This window comes from Pelobates fuscus, chromosome 2 (genome assembly GCF_036172605.1).
Source record: "Pelobates fuscus isolate aPelFus1 chromosome 2, aPelFus1.pri, whole genome shotgun sequence".
Lineage (NCBI taxonomy): Eukaryota > Metazoa > Chordata > Amphibia > Anura > Pelobatidae > Pelobates > Pelobates fuscus.
In genome coordinates, this window is record NC_086318.1 from 158296851 (window position 1) to 158319913 (window position 23063).

Genomic DNA, 23063 nt, shown 5'->3' on the forward strand with positions numbered 1-23063 from the left:
TTATAGATGGAAGCAGTTTGATAAGCTATTTTTTTTCTTCTGTTTGTCATATTTGTTTGATTGTATTCCTTTCCCCCTCCCCCTTCCTTTAGCATGTGGTTAGGCAGATATCTTCTATAATCCCAGCTCAGGCCAGGGGTAGATTACTGAAGATTATATCTGTTGCAATGCTGGGTTTAGTGTGCTAAGTGTCGGTGTAGGATAACTTGATTGGGTGCTAGGATTAAACCATACAGATACACTTATCGTTAGTTGCACTCAACCAACATTAGACAGTCCTATAGACAGTAATTTCGTTTTTTGTAATTGTCCTATTTATAGTTAAATCCCCCCTTTAATAACATTGTAAAGCGCTATGGAATATGTTGGCGCTATATAAATGGCGATAATAATAATAATAACATTACAATGTAAAAAGGGATTTGGGGGCAGTAGTGCTGCTGTGTAAATAATATAAAATATGACAAAGTACAGATTAGGGAACAACGCACGCACACAAAAAATACAGTTTTAAATTTTACAATATACACAAAGAGGGAAAACATTGCTAATAATTCAACTAACAGATTACTTTTGATAGCAAATACTGAACACAAGGAATTCCCTTAATCCATTGAAGAACAGAAACCAAAATACAACAAGAAAAAACAGGTTACACCTAATAATAGAAAACATATTGTATTAAAGGATCACTATAGGGTCAGGAACACAAACATGTATTCCTGACCCTATAGTGAAAACCCACCATATAGGTGGCTTTCCCCCCCCCCCCCCCCCCCCCCCTTAGCGCCCTCAGAATGGATTAAAACTCACCTTATTTTCAGCTCTCCACGGGTCCGGTGTCACTGGCCCCGCCCCCTTGGTGATATCATCAGAATTGACAAGTTTTAGCCAATCCAATGCTTTCCCTATGAGGAAAATTCAGCGTCTAGATGCAGAGCGTAGGGACGCTGAACGACAGGGCTGCTTACTGTGCAGCCCTGAGCCAAGAAGCCCCTCCAGTGGCCATCAAAGGAGTGGCCACTTAGAGGTGTCCCTAGAGGCAATGTAAACACTGCCTTTTCTCGGAAGAGGCAGTGTTTGCATGAAAATGCCTGAAGGGAGCTATTATACTCACCAGAACAACTACATTAAGCTGTAGTTGTTCTGGTGACTATAGTGTCCCTTTAAATAGACAAGAGTCCAAAAGATACAGTCCAACATTTGAAGTATTCATCAAATGACCTTGGTTCTTTTAATTCTTTATCCGTGAGTACATGTAAAAGAGAAAGAAACTAAAAAGAGCCTGTGGTGTAGTATTTCTCTGTAGGTGAAGATACACAAACACTTAAGTGAAACAATTCCCACATAATATAGAGCTTCAAACAAGCTCCAGTCACACTAGCTTGTAGTGGTGTAACCCCCACCAATGGATATAGGTGTCATATGAAATTTTCAGCGATGGATATGCAGTAACAGAGAAAATCAATCCAATAGTGTAATATTTCCAATATGAAATAAGTGGTAATAAATAAAAAGTAGAGCACTCATAAAAGAGGATCTTTCATCTTAAGTTAAAAAAATCAGGCGTAGGGTGGTACAATCCCTGCCTCAAGGATATCAGGATATCTCTTGGTACCTGTAACAGATGCCCTGTTCCTGGACATTATTTTTATTTATTTGCGCCTGGATCGGTATGCAAACCAAATCGAACACACTTTGCCCCAACTGGTTTGTATACCGAATGTTTTACCGTACCCAAAGCAGTAGTGTGCCGCCAATTGACCCGATTGACCTTATTGACACTTGCTTTAACCTCGACTCTGAACATTCTAAGTGGTTCACTGGGTGGCCGTCGATTCGTATGGGCTGACACGTGGCGGTGGTTATCTTGTTGACCGCGTCCAGCGGTGTTTGGTCGTCGAGGGTATGGTACTCTTTTCGGATACTCAACGGCCTAAACACCACTGAGACTTCCAGGATCACTCAGTTTTGTGCCAATCCATCCAAAAGAGGCAGCGTTCGGTGAAAACCAGCTCCCAAACAAGGGGAACACGACTAGCATTCTCACGAACAGCTATTCAAGACATTTTGGTAACATTTGGACCGGCCGCACAAGCTGGTTTTATGGAACTATTCTGGGCAGGAGCCTCGTGTGCGGTTGGTCAGAAATAAGACTTCCATACGAATCCAGAACCCCTTGTCAGGGTACCTGAGGTCTCTACCTCCGAGAGAGGTAGAGACTTAGACGTTTATCCGTCCGGACACCATGTTTCTCCTGTTCCTCGCGGTCGACCCGTTCACATAGACGCCGGCCGCGAGGGAGTTACTTCCTTATGTAGCATGGTGCCCGGAGACCGACGTCATGACGCAAATCCGGAACGACCTGTCACTCAATCCGTTGGAGACCAATCAGGACTCGTCGGAGGCGTGTCTATCCTCTCTAGCCAGGGTATTTAAACATACTTCGCCCTGTTGCTCATTGCCCTGTCGTGGTTCTAGCCTGTCTAGTCACACAGTGCTCTGGTGTTTTTCAGTTATCCTTTTGGTTACGACCCGGCTTGTTTGACTTACTCTGTTTACCTCTGTTATCCTTGACCCGGCTTGTTTCTCGCTTACCTGTCCTCTCGTTCCCTCGACCTCGGCTTGTCTCTGACCATTCTCTATACTCTCTGTACGTTAGTCCGGCCATTCTAAGGTCCGGTATACGTACCCTGTACCTGTTTGTACTTTGCGTGTTGGATCCCTGACCCGATCCTGACATTACGACAGGGCCAATGGATCCTGCAGGTACAAACAGTCAGGTTTGTCCCTCTGATTCCAGGTTTGATGCCATGGAACACAGAATGGACCAAATGGCCTTAGCACTACAGGCGTTATTATCTCATGCTAATAACCCACCAGAGGAGACGCGTACTACTCCAATTTCCTCTGTAAATTCAGGCCTAGAGGTAGCCACTGTAGGTGCCTCTTCCCGTATTACCCCACCAGTACGTTATGGTGGTTCACCGGAGAAGTGTCGTGGTTTTTTAAACCAGATCAGTATTCATTTTGAATTACAACCTCGCTCCTATCCTACCGATAGGGCAAAGGTTGGATTTATTATCACCTTACTCATTGAGAAAGCTCTGAGATGGGCCAACCCATTATGGGAGAACGATAACCCGTTGGTATATAATTATAATGCCTTTGTAGCTGCCTTTAGAAGAACTTTTGACCCGCCTGGCAGGAAGGTCAATGCAGCCAGATTACTGTTGCGCCTGAGACAGGAGAACCGAACACTTGTGGATTATGCACTAGAGTTCAGGTCTCTGGCGGCAGAAGTCAAGTGGAATGAGCAGGCTTATATAGATGTATTTTTGAACGGGTTATCAGATGTTATCCTTGACGAAGTTGCTACTAGGGAGCTGCCTGAGAATTTAGAGGACTTAATTTCGTTCATTTCTCGCATTGATGAGCGTTTAAGAGAGAGACAGAACACTCGAGAGAGGAATCTTAGACCTACCTTTAAGTTAGCACCCGCATTTCAAAGTCCTGATTCCAATACCTCACTGTTTCCTGAACCTATGCAGATAGGCAATACTCACCTTTCAGAGGAGGAGAGACAGTACAGGAGAAGGGAGGGATTATGTATGTATTGTGGAGTCAGAGGTCACTTGCGCCTGAATTGTCATATTCGCTCGGGAAACGCCCGCACCTAAGTTTCTAGACAGAGGACAGGCCTTGGGTGTTTCTATTTTGTCCTCTACTCATGATTATAAAAATCACAGGTTGCTGTTACCAGTTTCTTTAACGTGGGAGAAGGGAGTGCTAAAGACCATGGCCTTGATAGATTCCGGTGCTGCTGAGAATTTTATCGACCAAGCCTTTGCTACTAAACACACTATCCCATCCCAGTTAAGAAAGATACCTTTGGCCGTTGAGGCCATAGATGGTAGACCGCTACTCGAGCCTGTTATCTCGCGTGAGACTATACCTATTAACTTGACTGTTGGTATCTTACACGAGGAGAACTTATCACTTATGCTCATTTCGTCTCCCTCTGTTCCCATAGTTCTGGGGTACCCATGGTTAAGGAGACATAATCCTATTTTCGATTGGGAGTTAGGGGAAATACTCTCATGGGGTCAGGGTTGTCAGGAGAGGTGTTTACGCAGGGTATCCCCATTGGCTGTAATTAACACACCAGACAGTTCTACCCAGTCTAAGGGGATACAGATACCCCCTCTATACCTGGATTTAAAAGCAGTGTTCGACAAAAAGAACGCTGATACACTACCCCCACACAGGACATTTGATTGTAAAATTAATCTATTACCTGGTACCACGCCGCCCAGGGCTCATGTATACCCTCTATCCACTAAAGAGAATGCTGTTTTAGAGGAGTATATTCAGGAGAATTTAGACAAGGGATTCATTAGGAGATCTTCCTCTCCTGCCGGGGCTGGATTTTTTTTTGTTAAAAAGAAGGATGGTTCACTCAGACCTTGCATCGATTACCGAGGTTTGAATAAAATAACCATCAGAAATGCCTATCCTATTCCCCTGATTACCGAGCTCTTTGACCGGTTAAAGGATTCTAAAATTTTCACCAAGTTGGATCTCAGAGGGGCATATAACTTGGTGAGAATCCAGCAAGGCCACGAGTGGAAGACAGCGTTTAATACCCGCTATGGTCATTATGAGTACACGGTCATGCCCTTTGGTCTTTGCAACGCACCTGCAGTTTTTCAAGATTTGATTAACGAAGTTCTTAGGGAATTCCAACATGATTGTGTTATTGTCTACCTGGATGACATACTCATACACTCTAGAGAGATTGAGACTCACCATAGACAAGTCAGAAAGGTGTTACACAAACTTCTGCAACATGGTTTATACTGTAAGTTGGAGAAATGCAGTTTTGACCAGACCCAGATAGACTTTCTGGGATACGTGATTTCTGGGGAAGGCTTTAAGATGGATCCTGACAAACTCCAGTCTATTCTAGATTGGCCATTGCCTAAGGGACTCAAGGCTATTCAGAGGTTTATTGGGTTCTCCAATTATTATAGGCGCTTCATTAAGGGTTACTCGTCTATTATTGCGCCCATTACCAATATGACCAAACAGGGGGCGGATACTAAGACGTGGTCTACTGAAGCTCTCGTTGCTTTCAAGAATCTCAAAGAACTTTTTGCCTCTGCTCCAATTTTAGTCCATCCTGATACGACTTTGCAGTTTCTACTCGAGGTCGATGCCTCTGAGACAGGAGTAGGTGCGGTTCTGTCACAAAGGTTAGGGGTGGATAAACCACTACACCCGTGTGTTTTTTTTTCCAGGAAACTTTCTGGGCCTGAGAGCAGATATGACATCGGAGACAGGGAACTGTTAGCGGTCATTAAAGCCTTAAAGGAGTGGAGACATTTATTGGAGGGGACCTTACACCCTATTACTATTTTGACGGACCACAAAAACTTGTCCTATATTGGGGAGGCCAAGCGTCTGTCTTCTAGGCAAGCGCGTTGGTCCTTATTCCTGACTCACTTTAATTATGTGCTGACTTACAGACCTGGTTCTAAGAACTCTAAAGCCGATGCTTCATCTCGCCAATATGAACCTTCTACTATACCGGAACCGGTTCTTTCTTCTATAGTTCCGAAATGCAATATTGTTGCTAATACGAATCTCAGGATTCACTCCCCGTTACTGGCCAAGATCATTAAGCTGCAACATCTAGCACCTAAACAGACTCCTGCGGGTCGACATTTCGTTCCTCCTGCTCTTCAACTGGAACTGTTGCAGTGTCTCCATAACAGCAAGATGGCGGGACATCCTGGTATTCGCAAAACATTTGCTTTGATCTCCAAAGACTTCTGGTGGCCTGCTTTACGTAAAGATACTAAAGATTTCATCGCTGCTTGTGAGGTTTGTACTAAAACCAAACAACCCCATACACTCCCTTGTGGATTCCTGCATCCCTTAGAGGTTCCAGAGAAACCATGGTCCTGTTTGGCCATGGACTTTATTGTCGATCTACCTATCTCTAAAAAACAGACTGTTATTCTCACCGTGGTTGACAGATTCACTAAGATGGCTCACTTCATTCCTCTGCCTAAACTACCGTCTTCTCCCGAATTGGCAGAGATATTCGCTAGGGAGATTTTTCGTCTACATGGGATACCCTCCCAAATTGTATCTGACAGAGGCTCTCAATTTATTTCCCGATTTTGGAGGGCCTTCTGTTCACAACTAGGTATCAAGTTGAACTTTTCTTCTGCCTATCATCCTCAGTCTAACGGAGCTGCTGAACGTACCAACCAGAAAATTGAACAATATTTACGATGTTTTGTTTCCGAACACCAGGACGATTGGGTCGGTTTGATTCCTTGGGCGGAGTTTGCACACAACAATCTCGTCTGCGATTCTACTCATTCAAGCCCCTTCTTCATGAATTATGGCTTTCATCCGTCTATTCTTCCTTCGGCTTCTCCTTCCCAGGGGGTGCCGTCGGTTGATGTTCATGTGGCCAATTTGAGGAAGTTGTGGGACCAAACTCGACAAATCCTTATGCACAACTCTATGCTGGTTAAGAAACACGCTGATAAACGTAGAAAGGCGGCTCCGGTCTTTGTTCCAGGTGATAGGGTATGGCTGAGCACAAGGAACATCCGTTTAAAAGTGCCCTCCATGAAGTTCGCTCCCCGTTATATTGGTCCTTACAGGGTACTGACTCGGATCAATCCAGTTGCGTACCGTCTAGCTCTTCCTGCTACCTTACGCATCCCTAACTCGTTTCATGTTTCATTGCTGAAACCACTTATATGCAACAGATTTTCCTCCACAACAGCCCCTCCTCGCTCTGTTCAGGTGGAGGGTCAGGAGGAGTATGAGGTTAACTCTATTATTGATTCTCGAATCTCACGGGGGAAGGTTCAATATCTGGTCGATTGGAAGGGTTATGGTCCTGAAGAGAGGAGTTGGGTACCTCAAGAGGATGTTCATGCTCCTCGTCTCCGCAGGGCGTATCACTCCCGCTTCCCATCTCGTCCCGGTTCCTTCCGCCCGGTGGGCGTATCTGAGAGGGGGGGTACTGTCAGGGTACCTGAGGTCTCTACCTCTGAGAGAGGTAGAGACTTAGACGTTTATCCGTCCGGATGCCATGTTTCTCCTGTTCCTCGCGGTCGACCCGTTCACATAGACGCCGGCCGCGAGGGAGTTACTTCCTTATGTAGCATGGTGCCCGGAGACCGACGTCATGACGCAAATCCGGAACGACCTGTCACTCAATCCGTTGGAGACCAATCAGGACTCGTCGGAGGCGTGTCTATCCTCTCTAGCCAGGGTATTTAAACATACTTCGCCCTGTTGCTCATTGCCCTGTCGTGGTTCTAGCCTGTCTAGTCACACAGTGCTCTGGTGTTTTTCAGTTATCCTTTTGGTTACGACCCGGCTTGTTTGACTTACTCTGTTTACCTCTGTTATCCTTGACCCGGCTTGTTTCTCGCTTACCTGTCCTCTCGTTCCCTCGACCTCGGCTTGTCTCTGACCATTCTCTATACTCTCTGTACGTTAGTCCGGCCATTCTAAGGTCCGGTATACGTACCCTGTACCTGTTTGTACTTTGCGTGTTGGATCCCTGACCCGATCCTGACACCCCTCAACTGAAATACTTTTTATGGGGTTCATGTGTGATTTGGGGGTATTTTTGGAATGTTTGTAAAATATGTTCTTTTTCTGGAGATAATTGAATTGATACAGTAATTGACTCAATTATCTCCCAGGTAGAGGGGAGGGATTGTATGTCATGTGTGGGAGTGCCTTATATTATAACTCTGTTATTATTGGTGTGTAAATTTGTGTCCCTGTCCCCAACAAGATCCATGTGGGTGTCACCCTTGCATGGGGACTTGTATAAAAGGCCAGTGTGGCCACCATTAAACCAGTTCACTTAACCCTCAACACGCAGCCTCGTCTCATGATTGTAGGGAACCAGGGGCGGACTGACCACTCGGGCATATCGGTCATGGACCGAGGGCCCGAGACAGCCAGGGGCCCGGCAGCACAGCCATGCTCCAGCTGGAGAGATCAGAGATCGCTCCAACTGGAACAGCAAAAAAAAAAAAAAAAAAAAAATGTATTTTCGTTTACTAGGTTGCTGGGGCGCCTGATGAAGTGCAGGGCCCCAGCAACCTACCGCTCTGTAAAGCACCCCCCTCTCACCCTCACCCGAGACCTGGCAGCTTCACCTCCTCTCTGCCAGGTCTCCTTCTCCCTGTCCCACGCGGCGCTCTGTGTGATGGGGAGAGGCGAGGCCAGGAAGTGACATCACTTCCTGTACTCTCCTCTCACACAGAGCCCGATCAGCGAGAGAGGAAGGAGCAGCAGCCTGGGAGAGAAGAGGGAGCAGAGAGAAAGGTAGGCACTAATCACCCTTCCCCCCACTGTGTCACTACTCACCCTCCCTCCCTCTGTCACTAGTCACCCCCTCTGTCACTAGTCACCCCCTCCCTGTCACTAGTCACCCCCTCCCTCTGTCACTGGTCACCCCCTCCCTCTGTCACTGGTCACCCCCTCCCTCTGTCACTGGTCACCCCCTCCCTCTGTCACTGGTCACCCCCTCCCTCTGTCACTGGTCACCCCCTCCCTCTGTCACTGGTCACCCCCTCCCTCTGTCACTGGTCACCCTCCCTCTGTCACTAGTTACCCCCCCCTGTCACTGGTCACCCTCCCTCTGTCACTGGTCACCCTCCCTCTGTCACTAGTCACCCTCCCTCTGTCACTAGTCACCCTCCCTCTGTCACTGGTCACCCTCCCTCTGTCACTAGTCACCCTCCCTCTGTCACTAGTCACCCTCCCTCTGTCACTAGTCACCCTCCCTCTGTCACTAGTCACCCTCCCTCTGTCACTGGTCACCCCCCCGTCACTGGTCACCCTCCCTCTGTCACTAGTCACCCCCCCTGTCACTAGTCACCCCCCCTGTCACTAGTCACCCCCCCTGTCACTGGTCACCCCCTCCCTCTGTCACTGGTCACCCCCTCCCTCTGTCACTGGTCACCCCCCCCTCTGTCACTGGTCACCCTCCGTCACTAGTCACCCCCCCTGTCACTGGTCACCCTCCCTCTGTCACTGGTCACCCTCCCTCTGTCACTGGTCACCCTCCCTCTGTCACTGGTCACCCTCCCTCTGTCACTAGTCACCCTCCCTCTGTCACTGGTCACCCCCCCGTCACTGGTCACCCTCCCTCTGTCACTAGTCACCCCCCCTGTCACTGGTCACCCCCCCTGTCACTGGTCACCCTCCCTCTGTCACTGGTCACCCTCCCTCTGTCACTAGTCACCCTCCCTCTGTCACTGGTCACCCTCCCTCTGTCACTGGTCACCCCCTCCCTCTGTCACTGGTCACCCCCTCCCTCTGTCACTGGTCACCCCCCCCCTCTGTCACTGGTCACCCCCCCCCCCTCTGTCACTGGTCACCCCCTCCCTCTGTCACTGGTCACCCCCTCCCTCTGTCACTGGTCACCCCCTCCCTCTGTCACTGGTCACCCTCCCTCTGTCACTGGTCACCCTCCCTCTGTCACTGGTCACCCTCCCTCTGTCACTAGTCACCCTCCCTCTGTCACTGGTCACCCCCCCGTCACTGGTCACCCTCCCTCTGTCACTAGTCACCCCCCCTGTCACTGGTCACCCCCCCTGTCACTGGTCACCCCCTCCCTCTGTCACTGGTCACCCCCTCCCTCTGTCACTGGTCACCCCCTCCCTCTGTCACTGGTCACCCCCTCCCTCTGTCACTGGTCACCCCCCCCCTCTGTCACTGGTCACCCCCCCCCTCTGTCACTGGTCACCCTCCGTCACTAGTCACCCCCCCTGTCACTGGTCACCCTCCCTCTGTCACTGGTCACCCTCCCTCTGTCACTGGTCACCCTCCCTCTGTCACTGGTCACCCTCCCTCTGTCACTGGTCACCCCCCCCGTCACTGGTCACCCTCCCTCTGTCACTAGTCACCCCCCCTGTCACTAGTCACCCCCCCTGTCACTAGTCACCCCCTCCCTCTGTCACTGGTCACCCCCTCCCTCTGTCACTGGTCACCCCCTCCCTCTGTCACTGGTCACCCCCTCCCTCTGTCACTGGTCACCCCCTCCCTCTGTCACTGGTCACCCTCCGTCACTAGTCACCCCCCCTGTCACTGGTCACCCTCCCTCTGTCACTGGTCACCCTCCCTCTGTCACTGGTCACCCTCCCTCTGTCACTAGTCACCCCCTCCCTCTGTCACTAGTCACCCCCTCCCTCTGTCACTAGTCACCCCCTCCCTCTGTCACTGGTCACCCTCTCCCTCTAGTGACAGTGAGGGAGGGGGAGGGTGTGACTAGTGACAGAGTGAGGGAGTCATGGGGTGACTAGTGACAGAGGGAGGGAGTCATGGGGTGACTAGTGACAGAGGGAGGGAGGGGGTGACTAGTGACAGAGTGAGGGAGGGGGTGACTAGTGACAGAGGGAGGGAGGGGGTGACTAGGGACAGAGGGAGGGAGGGGGTGACTAGGGACAGAGGGAGGGAGGGGGTGACTAGGGACAGAGGGAGGGTGTGACTAGTGACAGTCACCCTCTCCCTCCCTCACTCTGTCACTAGTCAACCCTTCCCTCCATTACTCTGTCACTAGTCACCCCCTCACTTACTCTGTCACTAGTCACCCCCTCACTCAGTCACTGTCACTAGTCACTCCCTCACTCTAGTCACCCCTTCCCTCCCTTACTCTGTCACTAGTCACCCCCTCACTCACTCTGTCAGTAGTCACCCCCTCACTCTAGTGACAGAGTGAGTGAGGGGATGACTGGTGACAGAGTGAGGGAGGTGGTGACTAGTGACAGTAAGGGGGACAGTCACCCCCTCCCTCACTCTGTCACTAGTCACCCCCTCCCTCCCTGACTCTGCCTCCAGGTACCCCCTCACTCTGCCACCTGTCACCACCTCCCACACTCTTCCACCTGTCACCCTCTCCCTCACACACTCTGTCACCTGTCACATATGCATTCACACTGACACTATATACAAAAAAGCACATGTAGTAATCCAGACATGCACAAGTGCATTCACACGGACTCAAATACAAACATGCATTGATACACAGGTCTTCACAATATACACATCCAAAGGAATGCTGTATTATATGAAAGTTATATTTAAAGGGACACTATAGTCACCCAGATCACTTCAGCTCAATGAAGTGGTCTGGGTGCCAGGTCCCTCAGGTTTTAACCCTTCAGATGTAAACATAGCAGTTTCAGAGAAACTGCTATGTTTACTTAGCAGGGTTAATCAAACATCTAGTGGGTGTCATCCTGACGTGCAGAACGTCTATAGGAAAGCATTGAGAAATGCTTTCCTATGGACTGTTTGAAAGCGCGCTTGCCGCGCATGCGCATTTCGCTCCACTCGTGAGCTGACGTCGGCGGGGGAGGAGAGGCGACCAGCGCCGAGGGGGCCTGGTGCTGGATAAAGGTAAGCTGCTGAAGGGGTTTTAACCCCTTCAGCGCAACGGGAGGGGGACCCTGAGGGTGGGAGCACCCTTAGGGCACTATAGTGTCAGGAAAACAAAACGGTTTTCCTGACACTATAGTGATCCTTTAACATTTATTTAATGCACATATATTTGTGCATTCAAAGGGCCTGGGATCTAATTTTGCCCGGGGGCCCAAAAGGTTCTCAGTCCGCCCCTGTAGGGAACCACTATACAGCTATAACCACTAGCTCTTATAAGAGCTCTACAGCTATCTCGGATTCATGGTCTGCTGGGATATTCAACTGGACAACACTGCAGCGCTGCTTAAGATTAGGGGAAAAGGACATCTCTGGCGGCATATACCCCTCCTCACTAGGGTGTCTGTCACAGTCCCAATCTCCCTGATGGTATAGGTGAAATTAAAGAGAAAGAAAAAACAATATAGTGCCCACTGAAATAAAACAATAGACATAGAATATAGTATTAGCAAATATAGTATTATATAGTATTGTACAGTATTGTATCATACTCACTTTTAGGTAGACGACTTAGTACTTCCAGCAGTGGCGTACATACCAGGGTCGCAGGGGTCGCGGCTGCGACCGGGCCCGGCCCACCAGGGGGCCCGGCCGCCCCTGCGACCCTGTATGTACGCTCTGGGCCAGCCTCTTCTCCTGGGGGGCCCTGAAGCCGGGCCCCCCGAGGCTGGCCCTGCTTACACCCGGCGGGCAGTCAGGCTGGCCGGTGCGCGAGGGAGCACTCTCCCCTGAGTGCTTCCTCTTCAGCTCCCTCGCGCACCGCACTGATACCTGAGCCGGAAGATGACGTCATCTTCCGGCGCCGGCATCCCTGCGCGGCGCGCGAGGGAGCTGAAGAGGAAGCACTCAGGGGAGAGTGCTCCCTCGCGCACCGGCCAGCCTGACTGCCCGCCGGGTGACCGCCCCCCAGGAGCCCAGCAGCACCACTGGACCCCAGGGAATCCCCTCAGCACTCCAAAAGGTAGGGAGGCTGGGGGGATTAAATTTAAAAAAAAAACATGTGTAAGTGTGTGTGAGTGTGTGTGTGAGTGTTAGTGTGTGTGAGTGAGTGTGTGAGTTAGTGTGAGTGTTAGTGTGTGTGTGTGTGAGTGTTAGTGTGTGTGTGTGTGAGTGTTAGTGTGTGTGTTAGTGTGTGTGAGTGTTAGTGTGTGTGAGTGTAAGTGTGTGTGAGTGAGTGTTAGTGTGTGTGAGTTAGTGTGAGTGTTAGTGTGTGTGAGTGAGTGTGTGTGTGAGTTAGTGAGTGTTAGTGTGTGTGAGTGTTAGTGTGTGTGAGTGTTAGTGTGTGTGTGTGAGTGTTAGTGTGTGTGAGTGAGTGTTAGTGTGTGTGAGTGAGTGTTAGTGTGTGAGTGAGTGTTAGTGAGTGAGTGTTAGTGTGTGTGAGTGAGTGTTAGTGTGTGTGAGTCAGTGTTAGTGTGTGTGAGTCAGTGTTAGTGAGTGTGTGTGTGTGAGTGAGTGTGTGTGTGTGTGTGTGTGTGTGTGTGTGTTAGTGTGAGTGTTGGTGTTTGTGTTAGAGTGTGTGTGTCTGCTAGTGAGTGTCAGTGAGTGTGTTACTGTGTGTGTCTGTTACTGAGTGTGTTTGTGTGTGTGTGTGTGTTAGTGAGTCTGTTTGATGTCTGTTAGTGAGTGTGTGTTTGTCAGTGAGAGTGTATGTTTTGTAAGTGAGTGTGTATGTATGTCTGCCGCTGAGTGTGTCTCTGTCAGTAAATGTGTGTGTCTGTTAGCTAGTGTGTATGCATTTGTTCGTGAGAGTGTGTGTGTGTGTCTTCAGCAATTACCTTTCTCCAGCGCCGGACTCCCATGGCGCTGGGGATCCCTCCGCCTCTCAGCTCCGAATGCGCATGCACGGCAAGAGCCGCGCACGCATTCAAACCGCCCATAGGAAAGCATTACTCAATGCTTTCCTATGGACGTTCAGTGTCTTAAAATGGCGGAAGTGCCTCTAGCGGCTGTCAGTGAGACAGCCACTAGATGCTGGATTAACCCTCAGTGAAACATAACAGTTTCTCTGAAACTGCTATGCTTTCAGCTGCAGGGTTAAAACTAGAGGGACCTGACACCCAGACCACTTCATTGAGCTGATGTGATCTGGGTGTCGGTAGTGGTCCTTTAAGTGTGTGTGCATCTGCATGCACTGGCGTACATACCGCGATCGCAGCCCTGCAACCCCTGCGACCAGGTGCCCGCCGCCATGTGTTGCTGCCCTGGCCCACGCAGAGTAAACGCGAGGGGGGGGGCCCACGGATCAATTTTCGCACCGGGGCCCCATGGGTCATGTGTACGCCACTGACTTCCAGCATAGGTTGTATAATGCCCACCAAGGATAGATGTCCTGATTCCCCTGGGGAGTGCTTCGCTATATATGCCAGGGATGGAAGGAAAAAATATAATAACAATAAAAGTATCTTTATTGTTATAACATAAAAACAATACATTAAAATAATCCACAATGCATTTTGCTTATTTTGAGGCTTTTTCAAGTGCAAAGTCCATGGAAATCAGGAATACATAAGGCAAGACAAATTCAAACTTTGCAGCAAAATTACATCTTGGTCACGTGACTGCAATTGCGATCACGTGAATAGAAACTATATTGTCAGACATATTATATCAGAAATAATTGAGATTGGGACCAAGAGATATCCTTAAAGGATCACTATAGGGTCAGGAACACAAACATGTATTCCTGACCCTATAGTGTTAAAACCACCATCTAGCCCCTCTGGGCCCCTCGTGCCTCCATAAATATAGCAAAATCTTACTGTATTCAAGCCTGAAGCTGTAAATCTGTATGCTGTTTGCCTCAAAAAAACAAGCTGTCTGCTGACCTCATCAGAAGTGGTAGCCTGATCCAATCACAATGCTTCCCCAAAAGGTTGGCTGAGACTGACAAAGAGGCAGATAAGGGCAGAGCCAGCACGATTCAAACACAGCCCTGGCCAATCAGCATCTCCTGATGATGAATTGAATCAATGAATGTCTATGAGGAAAGTTCAGTGTCTGCATGCAGAGGGAGGAGATACTGAATGTTTGGATGCATTTTAGGCAGCCATGACCCAGGAAGGATCTCTAACAGCTATCTGAGGAGTGGCCAGTGAAGTTATCACTAGGCTGTAATGTAAACACTGCATTTTCTTTGAAAAGACAGTGTTTACAGCAAAAAGCCTGAAGGTAATGATTCTACTAACCAGAACAAATTCAATAAGCTGTAGTTGTTCTGGTGACTATAGTGTCCCTTTAAAGCCGGGATTGCACCACCCTATTTCTGATTCTTTGTGTTTAAGATAATAGTGAGTGCTCTTCTTCTTTCCACTCATTTCACATTGGCAATCTTATACTATTGGATTGATTTTATCTGTTATTGCATATCCATCACAGAAAATTTCATACAACACCTATATCCATTGGTGGGGATTGCATCACTCCGGGTGTGCCCCAATCCCTTTTTTTCTGTATCTGAGTCTCTGAGGAGAGTCTCTGGGAACAGTTTAAGCTGTAAGTATTGCAGTTAGCATGTTTATCCCCTATGTTAAAATGAGTGTAGGAGCCACTGATATTGGAATACTGTGATATAATGGCGGTCTCAACACGATATAGCCATATGGTGCATGCACTTTTAAGAAGGTCTGTTTATTCATTAAAGTGGCCAATCAGCATCTCCTGATGATGAATTGAATCAATGAATGTCTATGAGGAAAGTTCAGTGTCTGCATGCAGAGGGAGGAGATACTGAATGTTTGGATGCATTTTAGGCAGCCATGACCCAGGAAGGATCTCTAACAGCTATCTGAGGAGTGGCCAGTGAAGTTATCACTAGGCTGTAATGTAAACACTGCATTTTCTTTGAAAAGACAGTGTTTACAGCAAAAAGCCTGAAGGTAATGATTCTACTAACCAGAACAAATTCAATAAGCTGTAGTTGTTCTGGTGACTATAGTGTCCCTTTAAAGCCGGGATTGCACCACCCTATTTCTGATTCTTTGTGTTTAAGATAATAGTGAGTGCTCTTCTTCTTTCCACTCATTTCACATTGGCAATCTTATACTATTGGATTGATTTTATCTGTTATTGCATATCCATCACAGAAAATTTCATACAACACCTATATCCATTGGTGGGGATTGCATCACTCCGGGTGTGCCCCAATCCCTTTTTTTCTGTATCTGAGTCTCTGAGGAGAGTCTCTGGGAACAGTTTAAGCTGTAAGTATTGCAGTTAGCATGTTTATCCCCTATGTTAAAATGAGTGTAGGAGCCACTGATATTGGAATACTGTGATATAATGGCGGTCTCAACACGATATAGCCATATGGTGCATGCACTTTTAAGAAGGTCTGTTTATTCATTAAAGTGGCCAATCAGCATCTCCTGATGATGAATTGAATCAATGAATGTCTATGAGGAAAGTTCAGTGTCTGCATGCAGAGGGAGGAGATACTGAATGTTTGGATGCATTTTAGGCAGCCATGACCCAGGAAGGATCTCTAACAGCTATCTGAGGAGTGGCCAGTGAAGTTATCACTAGGCTGTAATGTAAACACTGCATTTTCTTTGAAAAGACAGTGTTTACAGCAAAAAGCCTGAAGGTAATGATTCTACTAACCAGAACAAATTCAATAAGCTGTAGTTGTTCTGGTGACTATAGTGTCCCTTTAAAGCCGGGATTGCACCACCCTATTTCTGATTCTTTGTGTTTAAGATAATAGTGAGTGCTCTTCTTCTTTCCACTCATTTCACATTGGCAATCTTATACTATTGGATTGATTTTATCTGTTATTGCATATCCATCACAGAAAATTTCATACAACACCTATATCCATTGGTGGGGATTGCATCACTCCGGGTGTGCCCCAATCCCTTTTTTTCTGTATCTGAGTCTCTGAGGAGAGTCTCTGGGAACAGTTTAAGCTGTAAGTATTGCAGTTAGCATGTTTATCCCCTATGTTAAAATGAGTGTAGGAGCCACTGATATTGGAATACTGTGATATAATGGCGGTCTCAACACGATATAGCCATATGGTGCATGCACTTTTAAGAAGGTCTGTTTATTCATTAAAGTGAGAATTCAAAGGGAATTTCACATTTAAGATAAAAATAGCTGAACTGGAAACTTTCTCTAAGCCATGGTTTTAGTGTAGCTACTCTGACCTTAAATCGGAAATCGCTTTGAATTCTCCATTTAGGGAATAACCCTGCATGTTTTTAAAATAATCACCAAGGGGAATTTGGAAACATATAGACGATGTCTTTTTAATTTGGAAGGGATCCATTCAACAGCTCGAACATTTTTTTGGATTTTTAAACTCTAACACATGGGGTATAAAACTTACCAAAGATATTAGCAAAACGAATATTAACTTTTTAGATTTAGAAATGTATAATTTTTAACAATATGGTAAATACTCGTACATATTTTAAACAAGAAAACGTGAACAGCTATATCGAAACAGACAGCTGTCACCATCATCCTTAGCTGAAGAACATACCTAAAGGCCAGTTTTTAAGAATCTGGAGAAATTGTTCCGACCAGTCAGTTTTTATTACTCAAGCAAATGATTTGAAAGAACAATTTAAACAAAAAGGATATTCTGAAGAAACGTTACAACAAGAAATTAACCAAGTCCTAAAATCTGATAGACTCCAACTTTTAAAGTATAAAGATAAAAATGTTCCGAAAGAGAATGATGAAATTCCTCTTATTTTCAATTTTGCGAGTAACATTAAAAATTCTAACTAGTAATAAAAATGTAAAAAGTTTTTTAATCAAATGTGATCGGAAAGTCTTTCAATTTAAAATCTCATCTCACGTGTCAATTTAAAGGAGTGATTTATTTATTATCATGTGAATGTGGACTTCAATATATAGGCAAAACCACCAGAGCCCTAAATGTAACAATAAGCGAACATATGAGAAATATTAAGAAGGGCTTTGCCAATCACAGTGTGTCCAAACACTTTTAAGAAAAACACAACTCTTACCCCCATAAACTAGAATTCTTTGCTATTGAAAAAGTCATTATGTACTGGAGAGGTGGAGATCTAATTAGGTCTACAAGAAACAAAGTGGATTTTTGAAATGCGCACTTTAACATCAAGAGGACTTAATATTGATTTGGAAATCAATTCGATTTTCTGATCTCTAGTTTACCTTTTTGATTTTATTCATTGTGTGTTGGTATATATTTTAATAATATTTTCTATATACTTTTTTATAATTTAAAAAAAAATTATTTTATATGATGTTTTTTCCTTTTAAACATGTTAAAGGGACACTCCAGGCACCCAGACCACTTCTGCCCATTGGAGTGGTCTGGGTGCCAACTCCCACTACCCTTAACCCTGCAAGTGTAATTATTGCAGTTTTTCATAAACTGCAATAATTACATTGCAGGGTTAACTCCACCTTTAGTGGCTGTCTACTAGACAGTCACTAGAGGGCACTTCCTAGTTTCTAGCACAGGTTTCCTGTGCTAGAGCGTCGCTGGCGTCCTCACGCTGTGTGAGGACCTCCAGTGTCGCTCAAAACCCCATAGGAAAGCATTGAAATGATTTTTAAATGCTTTCCTATGGGGAGACGTAATGCACATGCGCGGCATTTCCGCGCATGTGCATTAGGTCTCCTCGGCCGGTGGGCGAGATTAGTTTCGCCCACCGGCCGACGTAATCACAAGGAGGAGCGTCGCGGAGGCGGAGACAGCGGCGAGGGACATCGCCGCTGTCCCAGGTAAGTCACTGAAGGGGTTTTCACCCCTTCAGTAACCGTGGATTGGGGGGTGGGAGGGAGAGGGACCCTCCAGTGCCAGAAAAACGGATCGTTTTTCTGGCACTGGAGTTTCCCTTTAAACACTATATCATTATGTCATATAGTAGAAATACAGTTTTATGAGCTTTATATATAACATGCACTTTATCTTTCTTATGTTCCGTTCTATATATACTTTGGGCTGTTTGCCCTTACCCAAAATGGAGATTTATGGATAAATTATGGCGTCCACATCGTCAAACACAATGTGTTATCAATTTGGACAATATAAGGACTTCTCCCTTTAACCCCTTAACCCCTTAAGGACCGGACTTTTTTTGCGATGTTGTACATTTGCGACCAGGCATCTTTTTGACACTTTTGTGGTGTTTGTGTTTAGCTGTAATTTTCCGCTCTCTCATTTACTGTTCCCATACAAATTATATATTGTTTTTTTTCAGGACAAAAGGGGCTTTCTTTACATACCATTATTTATATAATCTCATGTAATTTAATTTTTAAAAAAATGAAAAAATATGATGACAAATTGAAAAAAATACACGTTTTTTGAATTTTATGTGAAAAATCTTTTACTCATCTACAAAAGCGAATGAAAAAAACTGCTAAATAGATTCAAAATGTTGTCCTGAGTTCAAAAATACCCAGTGTTTACATGCTTTTTGCTATTTTTTTGCATGTTATAGGGCTATAAGTACAAGTAGGATATTGCGGTTTCAAAACATACATTTTTAAAATGTATCAATAGTGACATTGTAACACTATTATTGTGGTGGAATCTCGGTAAAAATAAATTTAGTAGGCCGAGATTACCACGTGGCATGTGTACGTGCATATGCTGACGTATCGATCAGTTGGTTGCACGAGGCAAGATACGATCAGTAGTGTACGGAGCATGTGCAAGAATACAGGATGCAGTATTCCCCTCCTCCATTGTGCTGGACAGGCCATGCGGTCAAGCAGGAAGTTAATTCTTATTTGTATTGATTGGTCAAGAGAATGTGCGGGTGGAGCTTAATATGGGAGGAGTTATGTGCCTATATAAGGAGCCTGCACTATTGTCCGGGGCTCAGAACTTGCTGTATTTTGGTGACATTAGTCCCTCTGAGTCCCGATTGGTGATCCAATAAAGAATCTCTTCCTTCCCAAAGAAACCTGTGTCCATCTCTCTGTGCTTGGCTTCCGTCAGTTTCTCCGGTATCATTTGGTGCATTGGCCGGGAAGCTCATTGTTCAACGGTAGCTGAGAGGCAGAGGCGTGAGACGGTCTATCTTTGCCCACGTTCTCTACGGCTGCACCCCTGAACTTCTGCGTGGACCTCCCTTCGTCTCGGCGCCACTGGTCTGTTGTCCAGGAGATCATCGGCCTCTACGTAAGAAGTGCTGGGGTGTCCCCGTCGATGAGTGTGAACTCAGGTTCAGGAACGAGGAGGTAAGACAACTGCTGTTTTAGACGGCAGACCCACTAGGGGTATACCGATTGTGCGGTAGGCCCATAAGGGGTTATTTGTGTATGGAATCTGCCCCCTCTGTCGGAGGGAAGGAGCGAAGGCGCACCGCTCGATCGAACGCTCTTTAGTCAGACCGTTTGATTTTGTTAGTCAGGCGGGGTTCTGGTGTAAATAGCCCTAGCCGGACACCGGTGTCTTGTCTAGACTAGCGTTCTAGGGTGTATATTTTGTTCGCTAGGTCGGAGGGACCGGGAGACTAAGCGGCGTCTGTGTAAATTCGGTTCGCTAGCTCTCAACCTATCTTGGCTAAGTGGGAAGGCGTGTAAATTTGGAACCCACTAGATTTTTGATAGTAATCGACTAAGAGGCGTCTGTGTAAATTCGGTCCTCTAGCTCGCTATATGTGGTGCTTGGGCAGTGTGGCTAACCAAAACGGATGTAGATAGTTTTAGGTAGTCCATTCAAGGTACTGGCCAATAGTTTAGTTGGGAATTGTAAATGTGATAAAGATTGTTTAGTAAAGTGTATATCTTGTTAGATAGCGCGAGCTCAGCCGTCTAGCGAGAGTGTTAATAGTGTGTTGCTGTATCATAGTGCACGGTACCATAACCCTGTTTATTTACTGACACTGTATATAAATACTAATCACTGTCGTCCATTGCATGTTTAACACCATAACCACTAATAATTGTATTGTGACCTTAAATTGTGCTTTGACCTATGCTAACCGTACTGTAACCGCTATTTGTAAAAGACGATGTTACTGGGGTGTGTTATAGACGGGTAATTCATATATAGAGAATTATAGCGTGGGTGACTGTATAGTTTCGCCAAAGGGCATAATATTGATTATATAGTGACTGGTGTAACAGCTGTGTGTACGGGAATTCCCTGAGTGTTTATTGTGTTATTGTGTACGTTTCACTTGGTAACCGTACCACGTGGTGCTGTTGCCAGAGGAAACGGGTGTGACTGTTGAAAAGTACGCGTGCATAGTATTCGTTGTCAACGACGTTCCATTGATAAGTATGGGCGCGTCGCAGTCAACGATTCCGGATCCCTTAGGTTGTATGGTGAAGAATTTTAAAAAGGGATTCAAAACATGTGATTTTGGGGTTAAAATGTCTCCTGTACGTTTGGTCACTTTGTGTACTAGGGAGTGGCCTACTTTGGTTGCGGCATGGCCGCCACGTGGCAGTTTGGATCCAACTCTGGTACAGCGCTTACACGTGGCTGTATCGGGTAGGCCTGAACTTTACGGGCAGTTTCCTTATATTGATTGCTGGAGACAGGCCGTAAATGACTCGCCAAAATGGATTCAGACATGCCACGAGGAGCAATGTCGCCTCATGGTGGCTAGGACTTGTTTGTCCACTAGGACTGGTGTTAGGCCCATTTTGGACACGCCCCCTGAGTCCGAGATCCCTTTGCCGCCCCCTTACTTTCCTTTAAGAGGAAGTGACGCGAATGCAGGAAGTCCTGCACCCCTTCCCCCATTGCCCCCATCCACTTCCGCTTCCTCCTCCAGTACAGAATCCACCCCCTCTCGTACTAAATCTCCCCTTCCGGAACCAGAACCAACCCCAATTAGATCTGAATATCCTGATTTGGCGCCACTTCAGACTTCCGGTCAAGCTTCTTCTAGCTCGGCTCGAAGTGTTCTATTTACTAACTTTTCCCAAAACCAAGCTCCCACATCCTCATGCTTTATTACCCCCCGACCGGAACCTCTAACTGACGCCCCTCTACGTAGCCCCATACTAACCCGACAACTGACCGGTACCCAACAATTAAAACATTATCAGATGCCTCTTCGTCTGAATCCCGGGTCAGCCTATATCGATGCCGCAGGTCAAATGGCACATGCTGACCCAGTCTTCGTATATGTCCCGTTCACGACTACCGATCTCTTAAATTGGAAGACCCACAATTCCTCGTACACTGAGAAACCACAAGCTATGACCGATCTGTTCACCTCGATAGTTCAGACACATAACCCGACATGGGCTGATTGCCAGCAGTTATTAATGACTTTGTTCAATAATGAGGAAAGGACAAGGATTAACCAAGCGGCCATTAAAGCGCTAGAGGATAGAGCCCGTGCTTTGAATCAAGCCAATCCAGCAGCATGGGCCGCAACACATTATCCTAACACCGATCCCGACTGGAATGTAAATGGCGCAGATATGGTTCAACTCAGAGCCTATAGAGACGCTATAATTGCTGGCATGAAAGCCGGAGGGAAGAAAGCCATTAACATGTCGAAGACAGTTGAGGTGATTCAGAAAAGTGATGAAGCGCCCAGTGTCTTTTATGACCGATTATTGGAGGCATACCGCTTGTATACCCCCTTTAATCCGGAAGACGCAGATAATTCCCGAATGGTGAACTCCGCCTTTGTCAGCCAAGCTTACGGAGATATTAAGCGCAAGCTACAAAAGTTAGAAGGGTTTGCAGGTATGTCTATCACCCAACTAATGGAGGTAGCGAATAAAGTATACATGAACAGGGAAACAGAGACTAAGAAAGAGGAAGAGCGTAAGATGCGTAGAAAGGCAGATATGTTAGCGGTAGCGATCGCAGGCGTAGATAGACGGGGCCCAGATAGAGGCGATAGTAAGTGGAATGAGGAACCTCTGAGTAGAAATCAGTGCGCATACTGTAGAGAAGAAGGGCATTGGAGAAATGAGTGTCCGCGAAGAGAACAGTATGAGAGAGATAGACCTAGGACAGGTTATGGAAACTTTAGAGGTAGAGCGAGAGGTAGAGGAGGCCCCGGAGGGAGTAATGGTAATAGAGGGAGCAATGGGAACAGAGGAAGTGTTAGGGAAGATAGGTATTTTCCAGCAGCGCAAAGGTCCCGCGATAGAGAAGGTAGGGACTTTGTAGGATTGGCTGACACGGTCATGGAGGACTATTGATACCGACCGGGCTCCATCCCCCTTGGTCGAGCGGAGCCTATGGTCGATGTATCAATAGGGGGAAAAAGGAGTGCGTTCATGATCGACACTGGTGCTGAACATTCGGTGGTGACTGACCTAGTTGCTCCTCCATCTGGAAGGACTATTACTGTAATAGGAGCAACTGGAAGAAGTGCTGAAAAACCGGTTCTTAAAAGTCGACTCTGTACATTGGGAGGCCACGTAGTAAAACATCAATTCCTTTATATGCCTGAATGTCCAGTCCAATTGCTGGGACGTGATATGCTATCTAAATTACAAGCGCAGATTACGTTCCTACCAAATGGAACAACATCCTTAAAGTTTAATGGACCTTCAGGTATTATGACATTATCCGTACCAAAGGAAGAAGAGTGGCGACTTTATACAGAGTTGACTAGCCAAAACCCTAGGAGTGATGAGTT